The sequence below is a fragment of the Megascapheus bottae genome, chromosome 1 (genome assembly GCF_031878675.1).
Source record: "Megascapheus bottae isolate mThoBot1 chromosome 1, mThoBot2.hap1, whole genome shotgun sequence".
Taxonomy (NCBI): Eukaryota; Metazoa; Chordata; class Mammalia; order Rodentia; family Geomyidae; genus Megascapheus; species Megascapheus bottae.
The window spans coordinates 15,095,162-15,122,519 of NC_143509.1; the positions used below are offsets into that span (position 1 = coordinate 15,095,162).

Consider the following 27,358-nt stretch of genomic DNA (forward strand, 5'->3'; position numbering starts at 1 on the left):
TAGTGATTGTTGAATTGTATCATAAGAACTCAGATGCTCTGATTTATTGTCTTGTTTTTCATTTTCTTGTTTGGACCCTATCATTTCTTGTACTGTCTAATAACTGCGAGGAAGGAGACAATTTAACTTGGCTCCACACCAGACAGACAAATTAGGTAAATATACATTCTAGGGACCCAACAGATTCCTCTGCCAATCTGAAGGCAGCCAGAGCTGCCTGGGAATCTCTTCAATAGGGTCCTAAGAGGAGATTTGAGATGAGTTTTTGGGTTGTTCCATGGATAAGACAAATGAAAATCAGGCATTTTAGAGCACTTGTAATGCTTATATGTGAATTATGTGAATGTAGCAGTGGTTGCTACTTATTGGATTTTACTCATTCCAGACACAGATCACTGAACATGCTTGCTATGTAATTTCCACTCAGCCATCTATTTAAGATAATTATCTGGTGGGGAGTTTTTATGGAGACAGGGAGCTGTGTGAAGCTATTGTGTGCATGGGGAGTAACTGAATGCCATTCATAGAATAAAATATAAATGCTACTGAGTTCTCATAAGCATAGTTGTGTATCATGAACATTTTGCCCATCCACTCAACACCCGAGGGCCTAAAATTCAGAAATGCATGTTAGTGGTTACACAAAACAGCATAGCTCCCATTCTTCTGAATCTTACAGTCAAATCATTAGAACTACTGTCTTTCTTAAATTTTTCAGAATAACCTTTCACCCCAGGGATTCAATGCAGCAAATGGTTAGTGCTTGGAATGATTAATGTTCAAATGAAAAACAAATTAGTCAAGCCTTAAATTAGTAATGAAGTAATTCCGGGGAAATCCCTCTACCCTACGTTCATGAGCCCACTTGGGCCACAAAGCTTCAAAGACATTATTTCAGCATCTCATTATCCCAAGGATAAAATAGCATTGCAACTTATTACTATCAGTATAAATGATATTCATTTCTGGAGGTATTTTTAATCCACTGGGGATTCTACCTATGAGAATAGTTCTTTTGCCAACTTAAGCCAGCTTTCTCTTTATCTGAGTGGTCCAGACATGTGACAATGGTCTTCTCTCATGTGACATTCCTTTCTCTGTCTCAGTCCCAGGCCAGTGTGGGCTTGAGTGCTGTTCCCCTTTAGATAAAGTTTTTCTTAGAGTTTTCACAAGGGCCTCAGCCTCTGTTTCTGTCATTGGCCAGAGCTGGTTTTGAGCACCCAGACTTCACCATCAGCAATCTCAAAGAGGGCTACTGTTTTCAGAAGGGGTCCCAGTCATGTGATCAAGTATAGCTTCTGGTTATGCTCAGAGCTACAGCCTTACTTCCTGCAGAGCTTCTGGCCCTGGGGAAGCCTCCTCCACCTGTCCTCAGGACCATGATGATGGGAAAGACATTTTCTCATTAAGGTCCTAGCTTCCCTCACCAGGTGAAAGCAATGCTGGCCTTGAAAGGTTTCTTGGTTTTATGATAGGGACTGGAAAACTGCAAGTCCGTGAAGTTTTCAGGACACACAGCCACAGCCACAGCCAGCCAGGGCGTCTTCACATGGCAGCTTTCCATTTCTGGAGCAGAATTGAATTCTGAGTAGTTCTGGAAGAGACTTAGGAGCCAGGAAACCAAAAGGATTTGCTATTTAGTCTCTTTTTCAGAAAAATATTGATTTAAAAAGCAGCATTTCAATAAAATGTATCTCTTATTGGTAGAATGTTCAGGCTATAAAGAGACATCCTACATGTTTAGCTATAAATGATAAATAATTATGAATAGTAACATCAATGACAAAAAGAGCCACAGAATCTAACATTTATTTCTTAGAATGGGGCTGACATTCTCAGATTCACTTTCTTTTTTGTTTGTTTATTTTGTTTGTTTGTTTGTTTTGCCAGTGCTGGGGCTTGAACTCAGCATCTGGGCACTGGCCTTGGACACTTTTTGCTCAAGGCTAGAGCTCCCCAACTTGAGCCACAGCACCACTTGTGGCTTTTCCTGTGTGTTTGGTACTGAGGAATCAAACCCAGGGCTTCGTGCATGCTGGTCAAGCACTCTGCCACTAGGCCACACTCCTGGCTCAGATTCACCTTTTTTAGTTAATCTATTCCCATATGGATTAAATGATTTAATCTCACAGTCTTGCTGCCTGCATGTCAGGTTTAGCCCATTTTATAGACAAAGCCACAAAGGAAGGGAGAAACTAACCCTACCTTGAGTCCCACTGCCAGTTAGCAAAGGGACAAGAGTTTGATCTTGGTTGCAAGGAGGCAGGCTGTGATTACAGTGGCAGATGGGCACATATTTCATTTTTCTGTCTATTCTCTAAATCGCTTGCTTTGCCAAAGTCCTGCCTGCATCAATAAATCAGAGGAATTACTGGAGAAGAGAATGGAGACCCCACACATTTCTTACACCCTAAATCAGTCACAGGAGGATGTAAATAACTTTCTGCTTCCTCTATTCATTTGGCATCACCGAGCTCCAGAGGTGTCACAGAATTACCTCTGTAGCTCTCACGTCCCCAGGGGTAAGTACAGTTTCCCTGAAGCCGAGACATTAGCACAGGAGGGCAAATCACTGAGACGAGAGTCAACTGCCCACATGGACAAAGCTGCCGCACTCTGTGTTCTAATTCCTGACTCCTGCCAGGCTATGTGCCTCTGGATTCTGCAGAAGAGACACCTCAGTTTTGGAGTGTATTTGAGTGCAGGAGCTTTACAAATCTTGAATGTGCAGACTCAGAAATAAAAACCCCACCAAGGGGAAAAGTGGCATTGGTTCTCTAGGTGCTGGGCTGGCATGCTGGGATCTGGCAGCCTGAGGGTGACTTCTGGCTCTCCTCCTTCCTCAAGGCTCTGTCCCATCCCTGCCTCAGTCATGGCCTTCACACACAACCTCCAACAATTAGCTATGTTTTGTTCTTAAGAGACACTCGGGGTAAGCCCGCGCTTACTTACAAAGCAATCTCTACCAGGCTGTGAATTCATCTAAGAGAGATCAGACATGGAAGGAGAAGCTAGTGGACGCAGAAATTGCTATTGTTTTGGTGTTTGGGATTGAGTGGCGGGCCTGGCATGCTCAGTACACACTCTGCCTCCTCATTCCAGAAAGTGATTATCTGAATCACTCTGTGGATGATTTTTCCTTGTTTTTCTGAGAAAAAAACAAAGGCATAGCCTGCTGTGGTCCAGTGTTTCTGAAGAGTTACAGAAGAGAATCATTTCATGAACAATCAGTTCTAGAGTTACTCTTACCTTGAGAGAACTGTGCCACAACTTTAGTCACTGACATCCATCTCTGTGCAGATACAGGTGTGGTTCAAGCTGCAGAGCACTAGCCTCCAGCAAAAAGCCAAGGAAAAGGCATGAGGCCCCGAGTTCAAGTCCCAGTACTAGCACCAAACCCATTTCTATCTTCTTAGAAATGAATTTTCAAATGACAGTTGACTATGATTATAGATAAACTAATTTATGTGCCTATAAAAAGGTATTCCATGCAAGTATCTGGTGCCAGAAGGTATGGTGTCAGACGCTCAAGCTGTGTCAGATGCTCAGGCTAGACAGCAGAGACGTGAAATCCAAGGATTTTCAGACTGGGTGCTGGTGGCTCACATGAAATTGTCACTGCTGAGGAGGCCAGCACTTCCTGTCAGTGGGGTCATATAGACCTTCCTTTTATAGCTACCATGCATAACTGAGCAAATGACCTCACACTACAGCATGAGATGCAGTGCCCACCTCTGCACTGCAAGGCTTCTGTTCCATGGAATTATACACACTGCATTTGTTTACCTACTGGCAGACAGGTGGGTAGTTTTTATCTCTACTGCAAGCACAGTGACATCATGAAAACACATGTACGGGCATTTTAGAAACAACGTATTTCAGGTATATTTTCTGCATTTATTTATTTATTTATTTATTTATTTATTTATTTATTTATTTATTTATAGTTGTGGGGCTTGAACTTCAGGCCTGGGTGCTGTCCCTGACCTCTTCAGCTTAAGGCTAGTGCTCTACTGCGTGAGACGGAGCCACAGCGCCACTTCCAAATAAAACTGTGTAGAGATTGAGACTCTGTGTGTCCCATTCCAGCACACAGTGTGAGTTGTGTACTGACTGGACCTGACTGCTGAGGAATCAATGCATGACCTTAACCTTCTGTACTGTTGAAAAACAGGCAACATTGGGAGAGATGAGCAGCAAGTATATGTGGAAATAAACCAACTTTCAGCCACTAGAAACAAATCTCATGTTTAGACCACTGGCCTACCATCAATCTTGACAGAGGCATGCTATTTCATAGGGCTTTAGAGATCCTGACAACTTGAAAAATGTTCACTCCAGGAGTAACCAGAATAAAAACCTGGTTTCTGCCTTTGTTCTGTGGTCCTGAGGCTCAGGAGAAGCTATGCAGGGAGTTAGCCCTGATGGAGACCCTGGAGTTTTGCCTGTGTTTGGAGATCTTACTGTAGCCTGAAAGGCAATGATAAAGTTTCTGAAGCTAACTGTGGGCCTTGTGGGGGGACTTTTCTATGCAATACAATTTCACTTATGCATAATCAGACAGAGCTCATGGGAGGTTGAGGGAGCTTGACAGGAAACACTGATAAAGTAATGTGTTTGTGCAAAGAGCTAGACCAGAGGCTGAGATGTTATCAAATGAAAGACACAATTCCACCACTGGCATCTAGTGTGACACCAGTCTCTGTCTGTCTGCCTCTCTGTCTGTCTATACACACACACACACACACACACACACACACACACACACACACAGGTACATATATAATCTAAATACATTAAACATATCACTGCACTCTTTTTTTGTGGGGGGGGTCATGGGACTTGAACTCTGGGCCTAGGCATTGTCCCTGAGCTCTTCAGCTCAAGGCTATCCTTGAGCCACAGTCCCACCTCTGGTTTTCTAGTGGTTAATTGGAGAAAAGAATCTCACGGCTTTATAGTGTCCAGGCTGGCTTTGAACCTTGATTCTCAGATCTCAGCCTCCTGAGTAGCCGGGATGACAGGTGTGAGCCACCAGACCCTCTAATCTATTACATCCGTCAGTAGCTGAATCTTGTTTGCTAGTCTATTGGTTTGTGGTTTGATTTTAAGCCTGCAGAGTTATCTGCCCCTAGATGATGAGAAAGGGCTTTTAGGTTTTGCTGGTAGATTTTCAAGAATTGTATAGGGCCTTATCATATTCTCAAAAACCCTTTCAGGACTCTCAGGCTAGTTATAGCTACTACAGAATAGTAGTACATAATTGACCCAGTACATAAAACTATATTTGTGATAATTAATCTGAATTATGTACATGTGCCTGTCACTGTGAATAAAGACTAAAGCACAGGATGAATTTAGAAATCAGACAGCATTATTGCATGCGAAGTGAGAAGGAAGGCTTCTGTAATAGCTTAATAAATTAACAAGAAACCATTCCATTTGTCCTCTAGAGTGCTTCACTCCTCAATCAGCCCGTGGAATCAGTGCCTGGCATCACCGCGGGGTGTGTGTGGGGTGACCCCTGTAATTATCAGGCAGTGGCTTAATTTTAGAGAGAAGAAAAATCAAGGCACAGAGAGGTCCAGAGTGTGCTAATGGCAGAGCTGGCCTCAATTCCAAGTCCATCATGTTTTCCATAATGCTTTAATTTCTCGGCAAACATTTGAAGATTATGAAGTTCTCTGTTCTGCTTGGCTGATGGAAAGTCCATAATGACTTTCTGAGGCTTTAGGTCTTTGCCCCTCTTCTCCTAGTGACTCCACACCTCATTTCCCTGCCCTGGTCTCCCCTGACTTGTGGATCCTTCTGCAGGCTCAGATCTACCAGAATGTTTGCTAATCCAAAGTAAGGTATGTTATACAGAGATGACTTGCTTGTCTTCTCTCTGGGAGCTCCTTGGTTTAAAATGACACCCCAAAATTCTTCTCTACCTCTTGGAAGATAGCATATAAAGTATCATGTCTTATATAAGATAAAAATAAGAAATTTAAGCAAATAGTTATCCAAAATGTATTTATTTAGCTAATATTTATTGAGCAATTATCATGGCCTAAGTGGAAAGAGTTCCAGAAAGTTTTTTTTTTTTTCCAGTCCTGGGCTTGAGCTCAGGGCTCAAGTCCTTGGACTTTCTTGAGGCTAGAGCTCTACCACTTGAGCCTCAGTACCACTTCTAGCTTTTTTTTCTATGTATGTGGTACTGAGGAATCGAACCTGGGTCTTCATGCATGCTAGGCAAATACTCTACTGCTAGGCCAAACTCCCTGCCTCCAGAAAGTTTTTTAAGAATCTTACAGTTATTTACTTACTCCATCTTCTGCCAACACTAAGAATATTGTTCTTCCCATCGGAAGAGGAGGAAACTGCTGGGAATACAATAGCCACAGGATAGTGTATGAGAGAGCCAGGCTCTGAACACAGGTGGTCTGGACTTTAGAGACTGATGTGGGTACCCACCACCTGAGTGTCTAGGAAGCATCAATGATTCCACTCTAGTAAGAGCGGGGTGAGGAGGAAGGACATTAAAGTATTTGGAGATCTTTGCTTTAGAAAGATTTGGACATTAACAAGATTGTTAAGACTTGGGCCAGGAGTGTGGGCCTAGTGGTAGAGTGGGTTCGATTCCTCGGTACCACATACATAGAAAAAAAAACTGGAAGTGGTGCTGAGGCTCAAGTGGTAGAGCTCTAGCCTTGAGAAAATCCAAGGACAGTGCTCAGGCCCTGAGCTCAAGCCCAGGACTGGCAAAAAAAAAACCCAAAAAATAAAAAACAAAAAAACAAAACCACAGTCCACACAACAGCTGTAGAACACACAGTGTTCTCAGCAGCCCAGGAACTCTCTCCAAAATAGATAGTATATTAGTCACAAATTATATGATAGTCCAAATAATGAATAGCAAGCCTAATAAAGAATATCAGGAGAAAACTAGAAGTCCACATCAAGAAAAGCTGCAGGAGATATAGAAAACACTGAACATTGTACTTTTAAATGATCGGTGAGTCACAAAAGAAATCATAAAAGAAATAAAAAATGTTCTAAAGCCAAGTAAATATAAAAGCACCAATTACCAGAATCTGTTGAGTACTGCAAAGTGGTTCTAGAGGGAAGCTTGTAATGATGAGTTTTTATGTTAAAAGAATAAGAGCAATGTCAAAGAATGATGTACTTCACAGCCTTCATACAAGTGCAAACCAAATCACAAAATAGCAGAATGAAAAAAAATAATAAAGATTAGAGCCAAAATCACTGTGATGGAAGCCAACCAAAGGATCAACACAAAGGACCAATAACACAAAGAGTCAGTTCCTTGGGGGGCAACTAAATTAAGAAAAACAAAGATAATCTTTATTAAATGAAAGAAAGAGAACACCAAAATTAATAAAAATTAGTGATGAAAAAGGGGATATTAAGATGGATTCTACTGAAATCCAGATGAATGTTAGGGACTTGTTTGAAAAATTGCATAGCAATAAACTGGAAAATCTGTAAGAAATATTTAAGTTTCTAGACACATATGACCTTCCAAAACTGAGGCAAGTGGAAATAAAAAATGAAAATAGATCAATCATAAACAATGTTTGAGATACTAATGAGGTCACCCAGCTAATCAGGATTTGCTGTTCCATCTTTAAAAATGAATACCAATGTTTCTCAAGCTATTTTATGAAATAGAAATTAAAAAAAAAGCTTCAGAGCTCCTTCTACATATCCAATATAAGATTGCAACAGAATAAGTATGAACAAATTTTCTTGAACTGCAAGTTCTTAGAATTCATGAAAGCCTTTAAAAGATCACATAGAATAAAAAAGTTTTGGTCCCAAAATGCAAGGATGCAAGGAATGCAAGGATGGTTCAATATATGCTTATCAATAAACTTAGAATGAGTGTAGCATACTAACAAAAACAAAGTAATATGATCATCTGAACTGATACAGAAAAAGTCTTTGACACAATCTACCAACCCCGAGGAAACTAGAAACAGGAGGAACATGCTTCCAAACATTAAAGGCTCTAATTGACAAACCAGTAAGAACCTACAAAATCATTTCCTCTAAAATCAGGAGCAAAACAAGGGTATCCAGACTCTGAGACATTACCTGGATAACGTGATCATCTTTTGGTCCATCTGACTTTGTTTATACTTTCTGATTCAGATTGCTTTCTGAAAGAAATTGAGAACCCTGGAAATCTTAACCATGTAAAGCAAGTCAATATAGTTCCCAGAACAGAAAGTAGAAACCATCATATGAACATAACTTGAAAATACCTGAGTTTTAAATTTTTTTCACCATAGACATAGCTCTTATATTTTATAAGCACAACAAATTGTGGCCTTGCAGTAAAGAGATGCATTTGTAATGATTGCCAATATGCTAATCCAAATCATTATGTTAGAAACTTGATGGTGATGTTTTACTCAGTTGTAAATAATTTGTGTATTCTCAAACTGAGTTTGGGCAAAAGATAAATAATCAAAATGTAAATAGTATACATTTTTTGACCTGTGGTGTGTCTTCATTACAAAAATTAATCATTGTTATTTATTTATATTTATCCAGATGTTCTCATAGACAGTTAACATGGATTTAAAATGTAACTTAAATTTATTAATGCCTATGTCACAAAATTGGTATTTGAATCCAGAATTTTAGCCACACACTATGCTAAAACCAGAAGCCTGCAGTTCCCCTGCCCATCGTAGTCACATCATCTTTCCCCTATTCACCAGCATTAGTCCTCTAGCAGTGGGAATACCCTGATTCCTCGGAGAGTGACCTGCTATGTCCTGTGATGAGCTCGTGCTCCCAGCCTCAAATTTGGTCCATGTAAAATAAGAAGCAAAGTTGTTGAAGGCGGCTCATCTAAGGGCAAGCTGGGGGTGTGTTCACCACCCCTACAGCATGCTGTAACATGCACCAGGAACCTGAGGCCTTCCCCATCTCAGATCTACTATTCCCAGTGTGTTCCTGTCTCCTACAGCCAGGTCCTCATGGTCTTAAGACACTATCCTGTACTGAGCTATTATACAACCATCTACCTGCACGGGAGTAAACACTTGTGTAAGATTGATTTATTTTCTCATAAAAGATTGACTCCAACTGCTTTATAGGTTCATTCCTAAACCAGCTCTGGGTAATGCAGATGAGATTTCTACTAGGAACTGACATTCTACTTGACTCTAATATTACCTTGATATTTTCACCACCCATCTTCATTAGGAAAACAGCTGAACTTTCAGCATGATATGGAATTGTTTCTTACTTTCCATCAACTTGATGCTAGATTCTTCAGTTACACTCTCATTGGAGAAGCAATGAAATGCTAATGGTTAAGAAGAGAGTTCCTGCTCTCCACATTTCCTCTCTGCATTTGTCAGCAGCTCCTCACTCTCCTCAGCTCTGTAGAAGGGATTATAAGTAGATTCACACCATGGGGTTAGAGGGAAGCGGGTGGGGGTGGGGGGAGTGGGGGGGGAGTTAAGGGAGAATGTTTGGAGCAATGTCTGGGACATGGTCATCAAATCCTGCCTTGTTAGCTAAGGCTGAAGCAGGAGAGTGGGCCTGGAGAGCTGGCAGTAGCTCAGCTTTCCACCTTCCAGAAGGATTCTACTTGCCTTTCTGTTCTACTCATTGTGGACGACTCATTGCTTAAACAGATTTTAAAAAGTCCGCATATTGGACAGATCGGATGAAGTCATTCATTGTTTATAAGCTCATGTCAGTTTTATGAATCAGGGGTCATAGAATAACTTTTCTTTTTAATGCCCTCTAATATTCTTAGAACTGTGATTCTAACCATAAGATTTTGCTGAAAGGAAGTCAACAGGGTCAAGAACTTTAAAAACAGTTTTATTATGAAAATTTTAGATCTAAATTCACAAGGAGAAAGGGATGGCCTAACTTCAGCAATGTCAGATTCTGGTCTAATGTATTTCCGCATGCTTCACTAATTCCTTTTGAACTATTTATTTATTCATTTATTTATTTTAATTTCTTCCAGTCCTAGACTTGAGCTCAGGGTCTTTATGCTCAAGGCTAGAGCCACAGTGCCACGTCCAGTGTTGAACTGAGACCCTCAGAGCTCAGTCTCCTGAGGAGCTGGGATCACCTCAGGAGCCACCTACTACCGCCTCACCAGTACCTTGAAGCAAAGTCTACATGTCACATATCCTTTGTATGAAAGCATTTCGGTATGTTTTCCTCCATGACAAAAATCTCTTTTCCCAAAAGCAGAACCTCTAACATTCAGAGGATTTGAAACCTCCCTGTGCAGCTCTGTCATTTTAGAGTCAGTAACCAAGGCATGCGAGAGGAAGAGCACAGGACTGGAGGACGGGCAGCCGAGGAGCCTGGAGGAGGAGCACACGAGTGGAGGCCTGCAGCCTGGTCGTGGCTCCTGTGGAGTCAGAGCCGAGATGGCCTGCTGAGCCCTGCAGCCCTGGTCCCACGCAGGAACGGTCCTGGGTAGTGTGGTGGGCCCCCTCACCACGCGGACCAGGTCCTGGGCGGGTTGGTGGGCCCCCTCTCCACGCGGGACTTGGTCTTGGGTGGGGTGGTGGGTCCCTCTCCCACGCAGGCCCGATCCTGGGCGAGGGGGGGGCTTTCTCTTCCACGCGGAAGCGTGGCTTTGGAGGAGGCGCCCCAGCCTCATCCCAGGAGCAGGGCTGGGCGTGTTGAGCCCCAGCTTCTGGGAACCAAGCTCCAGGGCTGCACAGCTGCTAGGATGCCTGAGAAGGGGCGGCCGCGGCGCCTGGATGGGACCCTGCAGGCTTTCAGCAGGTGGGAGGCTGCTTCTGAAAAGCCTGGTCTGTGCTTTTCCTGAAGCATTGTTGATGTAGTCGAAACGTGCCCGTTTCGCCTGTGAATGCTTTCAGATCACAATAGCATACGTTTCCACCACAACGTGGCAATCTGTACAACAGACATAATTATGCTGCATGAGTTATGATACTTAATATCCGAAAAGGAAAGTGAAGACACGCACATATCACTGTAAGAATCTATCCTTCATCCATCTGAAGAGGCAGTGCTGCCAGGTCCATGGAAACACTTTAGGAAGGAGCTGGTACTTCCTTCGGCACCTCACCAGTGACGCCTGTCTATTGGCCCACAATTAGGACACAAGGAAAGTCTTCCCTTGATGTGCTAAACAACCTTGGGTTTGACTGATAGAAAAAGTCCCATAGGGCAATTCTGTAGGGCAGGTCCAGAATGGCATCACAAACATATTTTCAAACCAGAGCCGGCTTTCTATGATGAAAGAACATTGCTTCATGTGACTGAATAAAATCAGTTTTTAAAGAAACTTTTACCAGAACTAATTTGAACAGGACTTCTATAGACCATAGAAATTTTAGAAGGAAATGTTCTGCTTTGCAAAAGCATTTGTTATAAATGATAATCAAAAGCTTTCTTTGAAAGCCATTGTTTTGATCATTATTTATGAGATCTTGCTCATTATTTATGAGATTTTGATGTTGAGTTCAGACAAAAATGCCATTTTTAACCTTCTAAAATGTACTTAGTAATGGTTCTTTCAATACCATCAATTAAGATTTTTTTATTAACAATAGTTTATCTGATTATTCGGGGTTCACTTTCTCAGGAAGATCTTTTATTTTATTTTATTTTTTTATGTGCGAATGGGTGGAGGGGCTGGGGACAGGGAGCTTGCCATTTATTATACTAGCTCTTAAGACTGCCATGAAAATTGCCCCAAACGTGGCAGCATGTAAAGCAGGTCTGGAAGCTGAAGGGTACCTGGAGCAGCCTTCCAGGCTGAGCTTCCAGCTCCCGTGGCTGTGAGGTTGGCCTGAGCCACATCACCCCACTTTCATCTGCATCTCTGCATGTGCATCCTCAGTGTACCCCTGCGAGGAGAGTCATCATTGATTCATCAAGTAGTTCATTCTTCCTGGTTCATCTCATTTGAGATTCTTATTTAGCTGCATCTTCAAAGCTCTCTTCTCAATTGTGGTCACAGTAGAAAGTTCTGAAGAGGAGGAAACAGAGCTCTGCCTGGAGGCCACTGTCACCCCACACATGGCACACACTTTACAGCAACTTAGCATGCAGAGTTCAAGAATGGTCTTTGGGATCTGAAAGCTGTGGGCTCAACTTTTGGCTCCCAAACCTATTACCCATGACATTTGGCAAACGACTTCACTATTCTAAACAAATTGCACATAGGAGGAAACTGTACTGACTCTATATTGGTAACTGGACATCTTCGTTTTTGCAGATTATTTGACCTTTTGCCTTGGGTCTGTGGTATTATGTTAAGACTACCACATTGAACAAAAGAATTGATCTTGAGGCTGGGAAGCAAGTGAGGAAGAGGAAGAAGCAGAAGTGCCACTGTCTCCTGGAGGGACCTGTTCACGATGGCCAGAAGTCCTCCCACTACACCCAGCCTCACGCAGGTTCCACGGCCTCTTGACAATGGTGCTGAGCTAGGAACCAGGCCCACCTGGGCCTTTGGGGGACACTTCAGGCTCAAGCAGCAGCAGCCCCCAGGTCAGGAGTGACCTGGAGCTGGGGGTTCTAGAGATGTTTTCTGGATTGTGTTAAATGGCGCAGAGCAAATTCCAGAAGTATCTCAGGTAAACAGAGTCTATACTTTCTGGTTTGATTTGGAAATATATAGGTCTGTGGACAAGGTGAAACAGTTTGAGGGATGTTTCTGGTGATCAGAGGCGTAAGAGTTGGGGGTTATACAAAACTGATGCTCTTGCTTAGATTTTTCTGTAAACATTGAATATGGTTGTGCAATGCAGTGGATTATTCTTGCAGCAAACAAATAAACAAAAAAACAAAACCAACCAACCAACCAACCAAACACACAGAAACAACTATAAGAAACAAAAAACAAAGACAAACCTATGGCTTAGAGGTACACTTGTGAGAACATTTCCCAGGTGTGTTAAAAATTCATTCCTATGGCAGAATACTTGGCAGGAAAGAGAGGAAAGGCTTATTCTGACTGCCTTTCTGATTCGTGATCAGATTCACAATTTCACAATCAGATTCACTCTAGGCCAGGGTGAGGCAGAGCATCACAACAGAGTGGGACAGGACTGCCCCAGTTGGGAGAGAAAAAGGAAAGAGAGGGAGAGAGGAAGAGAGACCGAGACAGAAGAGACACAGTACCAAGTGTACTTGTCAGACAACTTCCCAGGTATTTTATTTCAAGTCCACGGCTGTGGTGAAGTACCTGACAGAGGATTTGCTCCAGGCCCTACTTTCTAAAGTGTTGAGGATTTCCTCAGACACTGTCATTTGGGAACCATACAGTTGCAATGGCATGAGTTGTTTATGAGAGCGGGGACTTCATATCTAAGCCATAATGAGAGCCTGATCATAATTGGCTTCTGTGGGGCACAAGACTGTGTCCCCTAAGGCATTGCCACAGTTTACAGCTTTCAACCCAGACTGAACTTCCAAAGGCAGTCACTCCCTGGAGTGTGTGGATTTGTGGGAAATGTAAAGGATTCACAGGAAGTTCTTATCTGTGTACAGATTATTTTCCCTATGAAAAGTCAGGAAAAGCAATAAGAAAAACAGAGGAGGCGCTGATCATTTTCAGTTGGTGACAGTTGCTGTCACGGTGGAGGTAGATCTGAGCAGGGACTTCCGCCCAGTTGACAGCAGCTGTGAAACACCCTCCCCAACCTGGAACCACCACAAAGATGCACCCTGCAGCTGAGATCAAAGCCCCTCAGCCACTTCCATGCTTAGCATCTTCCCATGTTTTTCAGGTAGGTTTTTAAACTCGGGCATGCAATGAACCCCAAGTGCCCGTTCTAGTGACATGTGGCTTGAGGAGAGTCCGTTTTTCCAATAACACTCGGTGTTCACTGTGGCTGGAATGCAGAGGAAACCTTGACAAGTGTTTTTGGGTTTTTTGGGGGGTTTGTTTTCTTGCTTGTTTTTCCTGTGTTTGTGGCACCAAGGAATTGAACTCAGTCCTCGTGCATGCTAGGCAAGCACTCTACCACTTGGCCACACTTCTGCCCTGAGTTCACCTTTTGTGAAGCCTGTCTCCTCTTGCGTTGTTCTCTCCTGGTTTTCCTTCCATCCCCACCCTTAGACTATCCAGTTCCTTTTTCACATGGTATCTAGTGAGCACCTCTGCCCTCTGTATTCGTCCACCCTTGTATCACGTTTTATGTGTCCTCCTTTACCCTCCCAAATGCGAACAAGCTGACAAGGAAGATGAAAGGAAAAGAAAACAGCAGCAGCAACAATGGCAACTGAAGTGTTTCTTGTTTCCTGTTCTTGGAGTTCATGTCATGGAATAATATTTTACATGATCAGCTGCACACGGCCATGGAGCCTTGTCCACCAGCAGTGTCCACCACTGCTATGCATGGCCTCCTCTGGCCTCATGTGTGAATGACCAGAACCCTACCTAGTTATCATGTCCCAGTGTGTGGGCAGAGCCAGAGAGACCTAAGCTGCATGGTTTCCTCATTTGTGGTAACTAGAATGTGCCTATAAATCTACAAATAAACACTGAAAAATTAAAATGATTGTATATGTATATAATACACATAGTACCTGATTATAAATGAAGTTGCCTGGGAACACAAACAAATCTCCATCACCCTGTTTTTGCATTACAATTGCAGCAGTAAGTCACTGTGACAGAGGCCACAGAAAGCTCAAGATTTTACTATCTTCCCTTTTCAGAAGAGGTTTACCAACTGGCAGCGTAAACTGTAGGATAAGATTAGAATAACATATCTTTAGCATATCTACCCAATCTCTTCCCAGCTTTTCGAAGCCACCCTACTGCCACACGCACAGCTGGTTCTCTTGCCAAATCCAATTTTTTTGTGTATGCCTATTACCTAGAAAAGCTTCTATTTATCTTACCTTGCTGCCTAACTCAACTCCCTTTGTCTCTGAGGTCTTCTTACCGGGTTCCCGGTGATCCTGGGTAGGCCTGAGCATGTGCATCTCTCCCTCGTTTCCACATGATTCTGTTGGGGTCAGTGCTTGAATATCAAGGCTACTCTGTTGACTTGAACTAGTGACTCAGCTCCATGCTCTTGTTTAATCTTGCCCCAACACCAGAAAGCCTTCATGTGACAAGTCTTTGACTGACTTGCAGAACCCGGTACTTCCTGGCTTCTGCTTTTTGTGCCCCAGGATAGGCAAGGAAAAAAAAAACATGCACAGGTGCACAGTAAGGCTCTTCTCATTGCCAGCATGCCAAGTGGTGACTAGTACCAGGAAATGTTATATTCTGATTTTCTAAGTGTGTGGAAACAGCCACCTTCCTGGATTTGAAGACTGGTTATTGACACTTAACAATATATTGACACTTAAGCAATATATTGCTTAAGTATCATCTATTAAACAAAAATTTAAAGGAGTTATTGGCATATTTTTGTAGAATAGTTGCAAGTGAAATGAGCTAGTGTGTGAAGTGTTTATTAGAGTACGTGGAACACTGACTGTATCTTTGAGATTGTCTTGGCCAACACTATTTTGTCTGTGTTTGAGTTTCATTTGCATTAGTACCCTATAATCCCAGGACTTGCAGCTAGAATTGTATTTAGAATTAGGAGTTATCAGAAATTCCTCTAACAGATTACTCTTGTGATGAGATGTTTTTATCCTCTTCTATTTTGAGTATATTTTTGTTCATTATTCTTACATCAAAAGCATCTTTCCTTTGTTGAGTTTCAAACTTCCTTTCTGACATATGCATTTAAGATGATAATTTCCTTCAACAATTGTTTATTTATATCAAACTCTAATACCTAATATTTTGTTATGAATTTACTATAGCCCAGACAAAATGATTTCACAATGTTTATTGAAATTCATTATTTGATGCAGAGTTATTTAGTATTGATAAATTTTTAAACATAGAAGTATTTTCTATTATATTCTTTTGTTGATTTCCAGTTTAATTACATAGAAGCCAGATTTTCAACCCCTGAAGCCTGACTTATGGATGAGTTTGTGGGCAATTTGTACAAAAGATCTGCCTGATTATGACCTGCTTTCCTTGGCTACTGTACTTCCTTGTTTGGTTTAATTTATTCTGCATGTATTTTTTTTGTTGCTGTGGGGCCTTGAACTCAGGGCCTGAGCACTGTCCACTGAGCCACAGCACCATTTCTGGCTTTTTCTTATGTATGTGGTACTAGAGAATCAAACCCAGGGCTTCATGCATGCTAGGCAAGTACTCTACCACTAGGCCAAACTTTCAGCCCTATTCTGCATGTCTTAAAAGCATTTCTATCAATGATGTCCTGTCTCTGGTCTTACCAAGTGCTGGGCAGATGGGCTGCTGTTTTTGTGCTCATTTTGGACCTGCCTTCATTGTTGTAGTTTGATCAATGTCCATACAAGTCTGGAAACCTTCCAGCTTGGTGGTGAATTGAGCATTTTATTTATCTCTATGTCTAGGAATGGTTTTGGCCTCAGTGTCTTCATGATACAACACTTGAGGGTACGCAGTCTTTCTGGATGCTGTGTGCTGGTGTGTGGTTTTGCCCTTTGTTCCTCTCAGTTACCACATCTGTAATATGTTAGCCTCTTGTGAACGAGGCCTACAGAGGGCATCTGGACGGTTCCCCAAAGGCTTGTGGTTTAAAGACTTGAGGCTTCCGAGCATGGCACCAGTGGAGTTCCTGGGTCATGCTGGGGCTCAGCCCTCTTTGTCTCCCCTCCCTTGTTCCCTCTCAGCTGCCAGGTGCGTGCTGGTGGCACAGGGTCAGCCACCCTGTGGTTGTTCCTGGGAGGTGACACAGCACAGAGTGCAGGTGTGGAAGCTGCTGTCTTATGGAGAAGAGCAGGCAGCTAAGAGAGGTTGCGGATAACTCCCAGTCCCTTCTCCAGAGGCAAAGATCGGGAGAAGCTTATTTCCAGGTCAGCACGAGCAAGTAAACACTGGAGACAACCCATCTGAACCAAAGAGCCAGGCCTGGGGGTGTGCCTGTAATTCTGCACAGCCGATAGGGGACACAAAGCTGCCCCAGGTTCAGAGTGCAAGCCTCTACCTGAAAATTAAAGTCAAAATGGACTGGGGCCGTGGCCCACCTGGTAGTGCTCCTGCCTGAATTCAAATCCCAAAGTTGAGAGTACGCATTTTACTAGAAGAGAAGCAGGGGAGTTCAGCAGGTTCTGGCTTGAAGTGGAAGAGTTTCTCTGACTCTGTCTCTGCCTTCCCCCCCTGCTTCTCTCTTTCTCTGTTTCCCCCTCACTCATTGCTTATAGTGTTCTCAGAAAAAGGCAAGGCAAGGCATCAGGTGAGAGAGTGAGAAAGGGCAAGGAGATAATGGAAATTGGAGAGTAAGAGCCAAGGTGTAAATTGGTTTTCTAGAAGAGGAAGAAAGCTAATTTTCCAGGAGAATGGAGCAAAATTGCAGGGCAACATGGTGAACGCCCACGTGTATCTTCAGATTTAAAGGGAGACCACAGTGACATGTCTTTCCTCTGCTCTGGTCATCTGAAGGGTAAAAACTGGTAGCGAGCTGGAGTCAGGGTTTCCAGAAAGGGAGATGAAGGGAAGAAGAGCCAGGCCATAGGTGGAGATGGGCGGAGTGGGGAGGGAGGTGTTGCAGTGAGTGGGGGGTGCAAGCCCCCCTGCTTTCAGGAGGAGGATGAATTGGTAGAGTTATGGATACCACAAAGAATGTAATTGGGGAGAGGGGACAAACGAATAAACCAATCTTGGAAAGAAAAGCTAACAAGACTAATGAGGTAGCGGCTGGAGACACTTTGAAGCTCTAAGTGTTTGATTGTCACCATTCCACGAAGGCTGAGTTTAGAGACAAGCTTAACTGTGGTCGTTGTGGTTGGCGTCCTGGGAAATCTTTTAATTCTGTTAAGTAAGATAAAGCAGAAAACTAAGTGTCATTGGATTGCTTTTGTCTTGCCTAGATACAATCCATGTGTGGTGAGGATAAAGAAATTAGACTATGGTTCAGCTCACCATACTCGTTCATCCACGCGTCCATGCACCCAGTCAGAAAAGTCTACCGAACCGTGCCACTGATCTGGGCCCTGTCACACAGTGCATGACAAACCCTAGGTTCAGCTCACGGGCTCTAGGGACCACAGACAGCAAGGGTGGGTAGGGCTGGGTGACAGCCTGGAGTGGGCGGGGCTTCCGTGGACATCCCGGAGTGGGCGGGGCTGAGGAGTGACAGCAGGCGTGGGCGGGGCTGAGGAGTGACAGCAGGTGTGGGCGGGACTGAGGAGTGACAGCCTGGAGTGGGCGGGGCCTCCGTGGACATCCTGGAGTGGGCGGGGCTGAGGAATGACAGCCGCAGTGGGCGGGGCTGAGGAGTGACAGCAGGCGTGGGCGGGGCTGAGGAGTGACAGCCCAGAGAGGACAGGGCCTCCGTGGACAGTGGCCTCCATGCTTGCTAGGGAAGCTCCCGCAGACCTTTGCCCGGTTCGGAGGGGAAGCCAGGCCTGGATGGCCTCCGAGTTCTCCGTCCCTTCAGCATCCACATGTGGCAGTAGCCTCGCCAGGGTGGATTCGCAGGTGACGACCTCCCTCTCCCTGCCTCGCCACCACACCTGCACGCCGAGCCCAGCAGAGCCTTGAGCCTCTCAACGTCACCCGTACGAGTAGATCACCTCCACTCACCTTGGTTATCGGATGCTCACTCATGACTCCACTCATCAGAAGGGAGGATGTGGTAGTCTTTCCTGGAAACTTCCACGAGGATGACAGTCCCTTGGCTGGAGTTTCCTTTTCTTTTTAAATTGTTATTTTATTTTTATTTTTTGCTTGAGCTCAGGGCCTGAGCCCTGTCCTTGGATTTTTCTCAAGGCTAGAGCTCTACCACTTGAGCCACGGCTCTACTTCTGGCTTTTTTGAGTATGTGGTACCAAGGAATCGAACCCAGAGCTTTGTGCATGCTAGGCAAGTGTTCTACCACTAGGCCATGCTCCCGTCCCTGGAGTTTTCTTTCCTTGTGCATCTTGCATTTTGTTATGGAAAAAGTGACACTCTAGAGAAGTCTGCCAATAATTTCATATTTGCAGGTCATTCTGCCTAGATAGCCAATGATATTTTTCATCTTCATTAAGATTCTGATAATTGTTTTTGCTCCAGTACTGGGGCTTGAACTGATTTCCATGACATTTTTGATCAAGGCTAGTGCTCTACCACTTTAGTCATACTCTACTTCTAGTTTTCTTGGTGATTAATTGGAGATAAGAGTCTCACAGACCTCCCGGCCTAGGATGATTTTGAACTGCCATCCTCAGTAGCTAGTATTACAGACATGAGCCACCAGTGCCCAGCTTCAATATTGCATTTTTTGAACCTATCAAATATTTATCACTTTCTTCCAAATTCTTTTGTATATTCCTAATTTCTACTTGATTTACAGATTTCCCTCATAAAGTGATTTTTACATCTTTGGTCCCTTTTGTGGTCCATCTGACTCACTCTTAGTTTTATTTATGTTGTTTCCAAACTCTGTCATTTCATCTCTAATAATTTATATTTTCCTCTGACTGTTCTTCTACAATTTTCTTAATGTCTTCTAGCTCTGTCTAAAATAGAAAACCAATAATTTGGCTTGTCTGCAAGCATGTCTTCCTAACACTCAAGAAAATTTACCTCTAGCACTCTTCAGTTTCTGTCTCAAAAAAAAAATCTTGTAAAACCTTTTCATAGGCTTGGAGCTCAATATTTAATATTGGAAGGGGTTTGTGAAGTTCTACCTTCTATCTCTTCATTATTTTTGGATAGTGATCCAGAATATGACAACTTGCCTTCCCAATGTCTCAGTCCCTCCTCTTCTTTGCCTCTGGATCCTCCACATCCTTTGCCCCTTCTGTGACTGTTGGCTTGGTTTCACTCTGTTCCCAGCAGCTCCTTGGAAGGCAGCCTCTCTGAATAGGGAGCCACACTAGTCACTCCAGCATAGCCTTAGTGCAGGTGGGACTGGAGTCTGAACTGAGGGCATCATTCCTGCTAGGCAGCTACAACCCCTCCCCTGCCCTTCCCCCGCACCCTTTCTGCACTGGCTGCTCTGCGGTAGGGCCTCTCTTTCCCCCAGGTTAGCCTGGGCCAAAGTCCTCCTGCTTATGAGACCCACCATGCTCAGCCAACTTCTTCTGTCAGGATTGGTCTTGTGAACATTTTTGCCCCGCCCAAGTCTGAATCCATGATCTCACTCATCTCAGCCTCCCAGCTAGCTAGGATAGCAGTTGTGAGCCACTGCACCTGGCTCAGAGGCTAGAATTTCACCTACTCTGTGGCCTCTGTCCATTCATCCAGCAAAAAATGGAGGCAGTCTCTTCCAGGTCCAACCTCCCATGCTTGCCACAGTTGGGTTGAGGAGTCTTATTCTTAATCCCTGCCCTGTTGTTCCCTGTGGCCTTTCCTGCTCAAATGTGAGTACTGGCAGTCCATAGCTATGGGTGGCTTTGTTAAGGACCTGACGGGACCTGGAGGTCAGACCCTAGGGGGATGCTGTGCCCTGTTTGCATGGCCCATCCCAGGCTCACTGCCCCCATCTGCTCCCCAGAGTCTCTGTACACTGGATTCTGCTACAGATTTATATCAGATGTCAAGTTTTAATAAAAAAATGTAGGAGAGAGAACATTGTCTCCGTTACTTCTTATTAAATTGTAAATTTGAGAACACTGGATTTCATGTGGAGAGTAAAGTTTGATAGTGATCTCAGAAAATCTCTGGGATCCTGAAACATTTTTTTATATAAAAAAAATCAGAAAAATACATTAAACCCACTCATGAAGAGTGCTTCTTTTTAGCTGGGTAATAGATGCCTTGGCATGTTGTCATGCAAGCATCCAAAGACTAAGATAATTATTTGGAGACTGCCAACTTCTAATTTTTAACAATTCAGTTGAAAATAAACGTATTTTTAACCCAGTCACAGATAATTTTAGAGGGAAATGTACAGGAGTTGTCTTAAGGATGTTCTTTTCAAAAGTCAGGGTATCCATGAGACAGTAGCTCTTGGGGACTGAAATTGCCTTCTGGAGGAGAGGAGGGTACAGCATGGAAGGCATCCCCATCTTTCTCAGTCATCAGATTGTCATTTAGGAAATGACTAATATTACTACCAGAATTATCCCTCATCACCGAGAACGCTTCCAGGAGAGCCAGAGAGGGCAAGGAGAAGGTGATGGAGTCATGAGATAAGCCCCAGGCCTGATGTCATCATTATGACCTCCATGATATTAGCATTTTGCTTAATTCCTTTGAGCCTTGAATAGGTTACCTGTAAAAAGTCACGTGAAACTAGCTGCAAAGAAAAAAAAACCTGCAGACCATTTAATGTTATTGGTATTGTTATAAATGCAAATTTTATTTCTAGAAAGTGGCTTAATCCAGGAACACTGCATCTCACAAGTGGCCCCTCTGAGATATGACTTTGCATGCTAGGCTGACCATCTAGCATTGAACTTATGATGTTCCCGCCTCAGTCTCTTGAGTAGCTGGAACTGTAGACCTACCATTTTACCCAGATTCTAATCTTTTTTTTTTTTACTTTTAAGAACAACCATTTATTTAACTGGGGGTAACATAGATTGTACAGGTGGAAATATAAATTTTTTAAATATATTTTTTATTGTAATAAATACAAGGGTTACATGATATTTGCCAGATAGAAGGTGCATTAATTCACTTACATTGATACCCTTTCATATGTCTTGGTACCCATTACCCTCCCCCACCCCCCATCCCCTCCACCCCCCCTCTTGGTTTTCCCCCCTTCCCTCTCAAATTTCAAATAACCAAATACAAATAAATTCAATGTATCAGATAACAAAGTGAGATACTTGTAACAATATGAGATACCCAAGGGACAGCAAAGGAGATGAGAGATAACATAGTAGATTAAGGACAACAATCATTATAAGGCTTTTGTTTCAATATCCTGGAGGTCCTTTCAATTAGCTTCATACTATATAGATTTTGCTCTATTGCAGACCTCTGCTAGGAGAACGCAAGGTTTCTACTGATTATGACAAATGAGGGAAACCACTGAGCCTAAGTTCCTTTGAGTCTGGCTTACTTCATTTAATAGGATTTTTTCTACGTCTTTCCATTTCCTAACAAATGGGTCCATGTCGTTTTTTCTGACAGCAGCATAGAATTCCATTGTGTACAAATACCACAACTTGTTGATCCACTCATCAACTGAGGGACATCTAGGTTGGTTCCATATCTTTGCTATGGTGAATAATGCTGCAATGAACATTGTTGTGCTAGTGGATTTAGTATGCCCTAGATTCTGGATGATTGGGTAAATGCCAAGTAGTGGAATTGCTGGGTCATAGGGGAGTTCTATGTTTAGCCTTTTGAGGCACTGCCATACTGCTTTCCATAGTGGTTGAATGAGTTTTCACTCCCAACAACAGTGTAGTAGTGATCCCTCTTGGCCACATCCCCTCCAGCATCTGTTATTATTCGTTTTCCTGATCCTGGCCATTCTAACTGGAGTGAGGTGGAATCTTAGGGTTGTTTTGATTTGCATTTCTTTTATGACCAGAGATGTTGAGCATTTCTTCATGTGTCTATAGGCCATTTTTGTTTCTTCTTCAGAGAAGACTCTCTTTAAGTCTTTGGCCCATTTTTTAATGGGATGGTTGTTACTTTGGAGGTTAGTTTTGGAGTGATTCAATTTTTTGAGTTGTTGATATATTTTAGATATGAGGCCTTTGTCCGTTGTTTGGTTGGTGAAGATCTTCTCCCACTCTGTAGGCTTCCTGATTAGTTTACTAGCTATGTCCTTTGCCATACAAAAGCTCCGCAGTTTAATGCAGTCCCACTTATCCAGCCTTTCTCTGATTTGTTGTGATTCTTGGTCCTTATTAAGAAAGTTTCGACCTGTGCCAAGGAGGCCTAGTGTATCTCCTATTCCTTCTTGTAAAGTTTTCAGTGTGTCAGCTTTGACCTCCAGGTCTTTGATCCATTTGGAGTTAATTCTACTGCAAGGTCACAAAGAAGGATCCAACTTTAGTTTTCTGCAGGTGCTTAACCAGTTCTGCCAGCACAACTTGTTGAAGAGGCTGTCTTTCTTCCATTCTATTTTTTTGGCTACCTTGTCAAAGATTAGGTGGCCATAGGTCTGTGGTTTAATATCTGGGTCCTCAGTTCTATTCCATTGGTCTTCAGGCCTGTTCCTGTGCCAGTACCAAGCTGTTTTGATAATTATTGCTCTGTAATAGAGTCTAAAGTTTGGAATTGAAATTCCCCCAGCGCTGTTCTTTCTGCTAAGAAGTGTTTTTGCTATATGAGGTCTTTTATTATTCCATATGAAATTTTGGATTGCCTCTTCTATTTCTTTAAAGAATGCCATTGGGATACTGATGGGTATTGCATTGAATTTGTAGATAGCTCTTGGCAAGATTGTCATTTTCACAATATTGATTCTTCCAATCCAGGAGCATGGGAGGTTTTTCCATTTCCTTAGTTCTGCTTTAATTTCCTTTTTTAGGGTTTTAAAGTTTTCATCAAAAAGGTCCTTTACATTCTTAGTTAAGCTAATTCCTAGGTGCTTTATTTTCTTTGAGGCTATTGTGAAAGGAGTTTCTTTCCTGATTATTGCCTCGTTCCTCTCACTGTTGGCGTAAGGAAAGCCAGTTGATTTTTGAGGGTTGATTTTATAGCCTGCTACTCTTCCAAAGTTTTGAATCAGCTCAAGGAGCTTGGGAGTAGAGTCTATAGGATTCTTTAAATACAGAATCATGTCATCTGCAAAGAGGGATAGTTTTATTTCCTCTTTCCCTACTTGGATCCCCTTTATGCTTGCTTCTTGTCTTATTGCACTGGCTAGGAATTCTAGTACTATGTTAAAGAGGAGTGGAGAGAGTGGGCATCCTTGTCTCGTTTCTGATTTTAGAGGGAATGGCTTTAGATTTTCACCATTAAGTGTAATACTAGCAGTAGGTTTCTCATACACAGCCTTTATTACATTGAGGAATGTTCCATGGAATCCTAGTTTCTCCAGAGCTTTTAACATAAAGGGGTGTCAAATGCCTTTTCCACGTCTATTGAGACAATCATGTGATTTTTGTCCTTGCTCCTGTTGATGTGTTGAATTATATTAATTGATTTGCGTATGTTGAACCAGCTTTGCCTCCCCATGATGAATCCAGTTTGATCATAGTGTATATTTTTTTTGATGAGTTGTTGTAGACTGTTGGCCAGTATTTTGTTGAGAAGTTTTACATCGATGTTCATCAAAGATATAGGTCTATAGTTCTCTTTCTTTGATGAATCTCTGTCTGGTTTGGGGATGAGGGTTATACTGGCTTCATAGAATGAGTTTGGTAAGGAACCTTCATTTTCAATTTCGTTGAAGAGCTTGAGGAGTATTGGTGTGAGCTCTGCTTTGAAGACCTTATAGAATTCAGCTGTGAATCCATCTGGCCCCGGGCTTTTCTTAGGTGGAAGTTCTCTAATTGCCATTTCTATTTCAGAGCTTGAAATAGGCCTGTTGAGTTGGCTTGGTTCTTCTTGGTTCAGTGTGGGTATGCTAATATTGGCTAGGAATTCATCCATTTCATCTAGATTCTCAAATTTGTTGGCATAAAGGTTTGAGAAGTATTCCCTCATGATATTCTGGATCTTGGTAATTTCTGTTGTGATATTAACATTTTCATCTGCGATTTTGTTTATTTCGATATGCTCTCTTCTTTTTTTGGTAAGATTTGCTAAGGGTTTGTCAATTTTGTTAATTCTTTCAAAGAACCAACTCCTTGTTTTGTTGATTCTTTCTATAGTTTTTTTGGATTCCAAATCATTTAATTCTGCTTTGATTTTAATAATTTGCTTTCTTCTACTGGGATTAGGGTTGGTTTGTTGCTCTTTTTCCAGGATCTTAAGGTGAGACATTAACTTGTTGGTTTGCGATTTTTTCAACTTGTTGTTGTAGGCACTCAGCGCTATAAATTTTCCTCTGAGTACTGCCTTTGCTGTGTCCCAAAGGAGTTGGTATTTTGTGTGTTCCTTACTGTGAAATTTCATAAACTGTTGGATTTCTGTTCTGATCTCTTCAATGACCCATTGGTGATTCAACAATGTGTTGTTGCTGGGAGGAATATTCTGCAGCTGGGGACGTGGGCTCCAAGGGCAGAGCCGTGCCTTTTTGGTTCTCAGAAGGGGAGCTTGGCTGCTGGTTGGCCCTTCAGATCCCTGCTGTGTTTCCACTGCTTTGTCAGAGTCTGTGACTGTGAGGGGCCCCTCGGTGGTGTCTTGCTCAGGATTCCCAGCTGGAGGATGCCCCGCTCAAGAATTGATGGGGGGCAGATGCTGGCTCCTATTTTCCCGCATCCCCTGCCCACTGTTGTAAGGCAGGGTCCCAACGCCCTCCACTCTCCAGATCCAGTGGCCTGGGAGAGGAGCCTGGTGGGCGGGTGGGAGCTGGGACAGCTCCGCCTCCCCTGGTGGGGTGCTGAGTCTTAGGGTCTGCCCGCTTGTCAGTCTCCAGTCAGAGGGCTGGGGGTTGAGCCCGTTGGGCGGGTGGGAGTTGAGACAGCCCCGCCTCCCTTGGTGGGGCGCTGGGTCTTATGGGTAGCCCGCCTGTCAATCTCCAGTCAATGGCCTGAGGGAGGTGGCTGTTGAGGGGAGGGACAGGATTCTAAATCCCTTGCCCCCCTGCTCCCGCCAGTCTTTTTCGGGCGGGGTGTTGGGGTCTGAGTTAAGTTCTATTGCTTGGCACCCGCTCTGCTTTCCCGATGTGTTTGGGGACGCACTGTATTACTCACGCCTCTGCATCTGTCTGAGGGTGTTCCACGGTGGTGGGGAGTCTTTCACTCCCCTCCGGTCTCCGCCACCGCCTGTGTTCTGCATCTGGGTTCTGCTGCTTGCTGTTCTGGTTCCGCGTCTGGGTTCCGCTGCTTCCGCCGTTCGCTGGCCCGGTTCTGTGCTGGTTTCTGCCGCCATTGGGCTCCCAGCCTGGTGCCCGCCCTCCACTGCTGCCGCTTTTCGTGGATTAGAGCCGGTGCCCGCCCCCACTTTCCCCGCTTTTCGCGGCTTGATCCGGAGCCAGCTACCACTTTTTGTGGCTTTCTGTGGCTTTCGTGGGTTGGATCCGAAGGCGAGAGGTGGGGGAGGGGTCTTCACGTTCCGAATTCTTTGAGAAAGTTGGATGTGAGCTTTATCTGGATTTCTTTTCCAGTTTGAGTCCTTCTCCGTTGCTTTTTGAGTTTGTTGTTGTGGATTTCTTTAGGTAGTTGGCTCGTGGGACTCCTGGTTCTCTCTTTTTGTCAGAGAGAGCTAGGCTGCGTCCCTATTGTCTCGGCGCCATCTTCCTGCCCCTCTGGCTTTAGATTTTCACCATTAAGTGTAATACTAGCTGTGGGTTTCTCATACACAGCTTTTATTATATTGAGGAATGTTCCATGCATTCCTAGTTTCTCCAGGCTTTTAACATAAAGGGGTGTTGGATCTTGTCAAATGCCTTTTCCGCATCTATTGAGACAATCATGTGATTTTTGTCCTTGCTCCTGTTGATGTGTTGAATTATATTAATTGATTTTGTATGTTGAACCAGCTTTGCCTCCCTTTGATGAATCCAGTTTGATCATAGTGTATATTTTTTTTGATGAGTTATTGTAGACGGTTGGCCAGTATTTTGTTGAGAAGTTTTGCATCGATGTTCATCAAAGAAATAGGTCTTTAGTTCTCTTTGATGAATCTCTGTCTGGTTTGGGGATGAGGGTTTTACTGGCTTCTTAGAATGAGTTTGGTAAGGAACCTTCATTTTCAATTTCATTGAAGAGCTTGAGGAGTATTGGTGTGAGCTCTGCTTTGAAGACCTTATAGAATTCAGCTGTGAATCCATCTGGCCCCGGGCTTTTCTTAGGTGGAAGTTCTCTAATTGCCATTTCTATTTCAGAGCTTGAAATAGGCCTGTTGAGTTGGGTTAGTTCTTCTTGGTTCAGTGTGGGTATGTTAATATTGGCTAGGAATTCATCCATTTCATCTAGATTCTCAAATTTGTTAGCATAAAAGTTTGAGAAGTATTCCCTCATGATATTCTGGATCTTGGTAATTTCTGTCGTGATTTTACCATTTTCGTCTGCGATTTGTTTATTTCGATATGCTCTCTTCTTTTTTTGGTAAGATTTGCTAAGGGTTTGTCAATTTTGTTAATTCTTTCAAAGAACCAACTCCTTGTTTTGTTGATTCTTTCTATAGTTTTTTTGGATTCCAAATCATTTAATTCTGCTTTGATTTTAATAATTTGCTTTCTTCTACTGGGATTAGGGTTGGTTTGTTGCTCTTTTTCCAGGATCTTAAGGTGAGACATTAACTTGTTGGTTTGCGATTTTTCCAACTTGTTGTTGTAGGCACTCAGCGCTATAAATTTTCCTCTGAGTACTGCCTTTG

At 43.2% G+C, this 27,358-nt stretch overlaps 1 pseudogene; it reads left to right on the forward strand.

Annotated features, from left to right (window-relative positions):
* LOC150068422 (G2/mitotic-specific cyclin-B1-like) overlaps positions 1-27,358 on the forward strand; it is a 37,085-nt pseudogene that overhangs the window by 3,841 nt on the left and 5,886 nt on the right.